Source organism: Psittacula echo (assembly GCF_963264785.1).
Source record: "Psittacula echo genome assembly, chromosome: 11".
In the NCBI taxonomy this organism is placed as follows: domain Eukaryota; kingdom Metazoa; phylum Chordata; class Aves; order Psittaciformes; family Psittacidae; genus Psittacula; species Psittacula echo.
The window spans coordinates 282,155-288,114 of record NC_137746.1 but is presented as its reverse complement, the minus strand read 5'-3'; the positions used below and the strand labels follow the sequence as shown (position 1 = coordinate 288,114).

Sequence of the window (5,960 nt, the reverse complement as noted above, 5' to 3'; positions counted from 1 at the left end):
TGAATAAGAGCTGTCAGGGCTGAAGCTGGAGAGGCCGAAAAAAGGTAAACAAATTGAATGCCATCAATCTGGCAGCACCCTGTTGCTTCAGGCAAGAGATGATCTGCGTCTCTGCATGCCGAAGGATCCCTCTTCATGGTTCAGAGTAGGCCAGAGTGCCAAAGTGTACTGAGGGGTGTGTATGTCTTACCTACAGCATAGTACGGCCATGCAGGACCCACAAGCAAGGCTGCGTGTCTAAGAAGCCTCATCTCGCAAGAGCTGTGAGACACTTGTATATTCTCTTAGGTGGAAGACGGCCCAGTGACATGAGCCATAGAAGAGGAAGGGAGGAGACAAGCAGAAAGAAGTATCTATCTGAACCGTCCAATTCTTCCTTTGGCTAGTTCAGGTCTGGTGTCATGTCTCTGCTCCCGCCCGGCTTCTTGAGACCGTCCTCCCTGGCAGAGCATGAGACACTGTAGCTAAGGGAGAGGCGGCCAGGGATTGGACGACGCTGATCCTCCGTCTCCGTGTCCCACCCTCGCTGTGAGGCGAGCGGCGCGGTGATTGGCTGGGAGGCGGGAGCGGGCGAGGTTATAAAAGGGGCGGTGTAGGGCGGGAGCCATTTTTCCGGCGGTAGTGGCAGGGGAGGGGGTAGGGGTGGTCTCGGCAGCAGGGGCGGTGACGGGCGAGGTAGTAAAAGCGGCGGCGGCGGCGGCGGCGGCGGGAGCGGAGCGGAGGAAGTTCTGGGGGGCGGAGGTAGCGGCGCCCAGAGCGGCAGCGCTGGCGGCCGGAACGGCCAGGGCCCGGGCTGTGCCGGCGACGGGGGGGGGGGTGGGGCGGGGCGCGGAGGAGGGCCGAGGTTGGAGGGGCGGCTGCAGCAGCGGCGGAAGAGACGGTGACAGCGACGGAAGGGGCTGTTGCGGCGGCCGCGGGCGAGGTAGTAAAAGAGCGGCGGGAGTAGCGGGGGGGGGTTCAGCGGCGTTGGCCAGAGCTGCGGTAGCAGGAGCGGCAAAGGCAGTGGGCGGTGCCGGCGGCAGCGGCGGGAGGGGGGGAAGTGGCGGCGGCTGTATTAGCGGCGGGGGGCAGGGGCTAGAGGGCTCATGGTTCATCAGTGCATTTAATTAAATTTGACTAACTTTACGTTTATATACGACTATATAAATTTGTTTGAGTTTTAGTCGAGGTTTTCACACTTTTGTTCACTTTTATTCCCTTACTCAGTTTTTTATTGAGTTGTATTCACTTTATACTGACTTTTAGCCACTTTAACTTTTTTCTCTTTTTATTCACTTTTTTCTTTGCTTTTTAGTCACTTTTTTCAGGTTTTGATTTTCCAATTTTTAATCACTTCTGTTCGTATTTATTCACTTTTTATTGAGGCATATTCACTTTTACTGAATTTCTTGTTCAGTTCTATTCACTTTTGATCACTTTTTATTCAGCTTTGTTGGGAAAATCTGCTTTTGATAACAGCTCATTATCAACAACAGAGTGACGTTTAAAGCTTTATTTGGATAAAGGGAGATCTCCACTAGACACACCTGATTCAGGATTTTCCGTTTGCATTCAGTATCCACCTACTTGATACCTTCCCTGCCTGCAAAGTCCCTTCTCCTTTGCCTCAGATCTTCTGAGTCATTCTGCTGTGCATAAGTGACAGTTGCCATGAGACAGGCTAGTTTCACAAGGCTAAGCAAGTTCTGCAAGGCTTTATGAGTTATCGCATTATTTACACAGTTTCTTTTTCATAGAGCCACAGGTCTTTTGTAAGATTCTGCACTTTTTCACTGTTCTCAGCAGGTTGTGTATTTTTGGCAAGGCCACAGCTTTTCTCCACACGTTTATTCAGGCTTTTTATTCACCTTTATTCACTTGTATTCAGCTTTGAACTCACATGTGCTTGTTTTTGATTCGCTTTTAATTTGCTTTTATGCAATTTTATTCAGATTTATTTGCTTTTTCTAGTTACTTCGAGTGGTCTTCAGTTCACTTCTGTTCACTTTTCTTGGAGATTTATTCAGGCTTATTCCCTTTTATTCTTTTTCATTAACTGTTAACTTTTATTGAGTTTTATTCAGTTTTATTCACTTTCATTGGTGTTTGTTCACTTTTCAGCTTTATTCCTGTTTTATTTAACTGCAGTCCAGTTTAATGGAGCTGGAGCGACTGCACTGGGCCCAGCCCCAGGATTGACCTGAGCCCCATGCAAAGGTGAGACCCACAGTGACCCCCATGCTGCCCCGTGGTGCCCCAGTGGCACCTGATAGGTACTCTACATCAACCTGTAGACACCCCCAACACCAGCCCCACAGTGCCCTATAGACCCACGACACATGTCCCACAGCTTTTAGACTCCTGCCGTCATGATGTCACCAGGACTGCGATGACATCATCAGCATCATCAATGAGATAGTGTCTTATAGGGCCCCCAAGTGCCCCATAGGGCCTCAGCTACTCTCCCCCACAACCCAGAAGTACCCCAGCAACAGCTGATTTTTTTAATGAATTTCTTTTGTTCATATTTTTTTTTTAAACTCTCATTCACTTTTAATCAAGTTTTATTCAGGCTTGTCCATTGTTTGCTCACTTTTTTGTTGTTGTTGTTTTTTGGTTTTTTGTTTGTTTTTTTTTTTTTGTTTATACACACCCCGTAGCCATCCTCAGCATGGACATTCGAAGAGACCCCATATAACCCCAGAGACTGATCCTTCAGATTCCCCAGTAGGGCCCCCCTCAGCCTGATAGACAGCCTATGGACGTACCATAGACACTCACAGTGACTGATATGGGTCTTTTTTTCAGATTCTGGAGTTTTTCACTGTTCTCAGCAGGTTGTGTATTTTTGGCAAGGCCACAGATTTTGTCCAGAAACTTTATGCAGGTTTATTCAGGCTTTTTATTCACTTGTATTCACTTTTGAACTCACATGTACTTTCCTTTGATTCGCTTTAATTTGCTTTTGTGTGGTTTTATTCAGATTTATTTGTTTTTTAGTTACTTTGAGTGATCTTCAGTTTACTTTTAGTCACTTTCCTTGTAGATTTATTCAGGTTTATTCCCTTTTAATTCTTTTTCATTCACATTAATCCACTTTTATTGAGTTTTATTCAGGTTTATTGAGTTTTGTTCAGGTTTATTGACTTTCATTGATGTTTATTCACTTTTCAGCTTTATTCCTGTTTTATTTAACTGCAGTCCAGTTTAATCGAGCTGGAGCAACTGCAGCGGGCCTGGCCCACGCCCGAAGATCAACCTGAGCCCTCTCCACAAAGGTGAGACTCAGAGCGCCCCCCACACTGCCCCACGGTGAGTCTGTGACACCCAATAGATACCCTACGACGACCCATAGACACCCTCCCCCCACCCCAGCCTCCTAGTGTCCTGTAGACCTACAACAGGTATCACAGCTTTTCTTGACTCCTGGAGTCATGATGTCACCAGGACCACAATGACATCGTTAGCATCATCAATGATACAGCGCCCCATAGGGCTCCCACTACATTCCTGCAGCTCATAAGTGCCCCAACCCCAGTGGATTTTTTTTCTCACTTTCATTCTCCCTTTTTTTTTTTTTTTAAAACTTTCAGTCACTTTTAGCCAGGTTTTATTCAGGCTTGGTCACTTTTATTCGTTTTGCTAACGTTTTGCTCACTTTTCTTTAGATCTGATTTAGTCACTTTTAGGAACTTTTTTTTTTTTTTTGACCCAATACCCCATAGTGACCCTGAGCAACCCATGGACACCTCATAGAGTCCCATAGACCCCAGTAGATCACCTACAGGCCCCTCGAGCCTCCTAGACACCCTATAGACATCCCATAGGGTCCCAGAGCGACCCATAGACACCCCACAGCTACTCTTGATGAACCTGCAGTGACTTATAGACATCTGATAGAGAGCCACAGTGACTGATAGACACCCCACAGCAACTCATGGACACTCCAAAGTGACTCACAGATGCCCCATAGAGACCCATAGATACCCATGACACACTGCGACCTATTAATACTCCACAGGCACCCTATAGCGAGCCCTGGACTCCCCATAGTAAGCCACAGCCACCCATAAACACCCCATAGAAACCCACTGCAACTGCTGGATACCCTGTTGACCCACACATGGCCCCATGACAACCTATAGAGCCGTGCAGACACACTGCACTGCCACATAGCACCCCACAGACCCCCTTCCCACTGCCCCATAGTTCCCTGTAGATGCCCCATAGAGTGTCATGATGTCACCTGGACCGTGATGACATCATCAATGGCATGGTGTCCTATAGGGACCCCCAAGAGCCCCATGAAGGGTCCCCAGGTGCCCTGTAGTAGGGCTCCCACAACCCGCCCCCCACTCCATGAGTACCCCAACACCAGTTGATGTTTCTTTTCATTGACTGCAATTCATTTTTGTTGACTTCACTCTTATTAGAGTTTTATTCAGGCTTGTTTGCTTGTATTCATTTTTATTCATGGTTTAACCACTTTATTCACTCTAATGTGCTTTTAATTTGCATTTTTTTAAGTTTTCTTTGGATTTGATTGAGTCACTTATATTAATTTTTTTTTTTTTTTTAGGTATTCTGTAGCAGCCCAGAGCAACCCATGGACGCCTCATAGAGCCCCACAGACTCCAGCAGATCCCGTGCAGGCTCCCCAGCCTCATGGATTCCCTATAGATATCCTATAGGGACCCAGAGCAACCCATAGACACTCGACAGCGACTGTTAGCAAGCCATGGAGACACCATAGTGACTCACAGACACGTGTTGTGACATCAACCAGGACTGCGATGACATCATCATCAACTACCATGGTGCCACGTAGGGCCCCCACTATCCCGTTGCACCCCATAAGTACTCCAACACCAATTGATTTTTTTTCAATTGACTGTCATTTGTTTTTATGAACTTTCGTTCACTTTTATTTACAATTCATTCAGGCTTGTTCACTTTTATTCCTTTTTATTTGCTTTGTACTAATTTATAATCACATTATTCTCTTCCTGTTGTCTTTACGCAGTTGTATTGGTTTTCTTACTAATTTTTCTTTTTCAATTGTCTTTGCTTTTTAGTCTCCTATAGTAACATTTTTTAGTTCTAGATGCCTCATAGGGACTCAGAGAAAGTCATAGAGCCCCACAGACCCTATAGACATCCCATATAGATGCACAGCAATCGCTAGAGACTCAGAGACCCCGTAATGATCACATAACGATGACATGATGATGAATGTGGGGCCATAAGCCAGGTTAATAAAGTCCTGGGGGTGTGGTCTGTGCTGTGGGAAAGGCTAAGGTGGGAGTGTGTGCTGGTCTGGGCCAAGGAGTGGATGGTACGAGGGGACAAGGCCTCTGTTGGGGTAGGCCAATGACAAAGAAGGGGCTTGGTGTGCTCTGGGTGTGGGTACGGCTAGGTCTGGAGGCAGGGCTAATGATGAATGGAGGTGTGATCAAGGAAAGGGGCTGGCCTGAAGTGCTCATGGGCCTGGGGTGGGTTGGGACTGTGCTGTGGGAGTGCCCAGGAGTGTGGATGGGGTTACTAACAGGAGGTGGTCTCAGAAAGGGGGAGGCTCCAGGTTGGCCTGGGGTGGGGGGGATGTGACATGGGCGTGGCCAGAGCTGTGGGTGGGGTTAGTAACTTTTTTGCCTCAGGCACCTTTGACCTCTGATCCATGACTTCTGCCAGTTGACCTTTGACCTGCAAGCTTTTACCATGGCCACTGACCATTTGGCCTCTACAGTTGCCCACTGAGCCTCCAATACACACCCACCCACCCTTTCACCTCTGGTCTTAGACATGTAGCCAATGACACCCTTTTGCTTATGACCTTTGTCATGTGACCTCTGACCCCTAGCTTTTCACCATGCAAATCTGGCCCTTGGCCTTTTAGCCCAACCCTTAACCCCCGACCTTTCACTTTTCACCTAGGGCACGTGCTCTTTGACCTCATACACGATCTGTGGCCCTTGACTCAGACC

General features: G+C 47.4%; 1 long non-coding RNA gene across 2 annotated transcripts; it reads left to right on the top strand.

Annotated features, from left to right (window-relative positions):
• Positions 1-609: 609 nt before the first annotated feature.
• On the top strand, positions 610-4,997 carry LOC308226084. 2 transcript variants are annotated; one of them, XR_013957835.1, is made up of 4 exons: positions 610-922; positions 2,101-2,196; positions 3,154-3,291; positions 4,559-4,997. It is a non-coding gene; the product is annotated as an uncharacterized lncRNA (long non-coding RNA). The 2 variants fall into 2 exon arrangements; XR_013957836.1 differs by having other exon boundaries at positions 620-922; positions 3,154-3,257.
• The last annotated feature ends 963 nt before the right edge of the window (positions 4,998-5,960 follow it).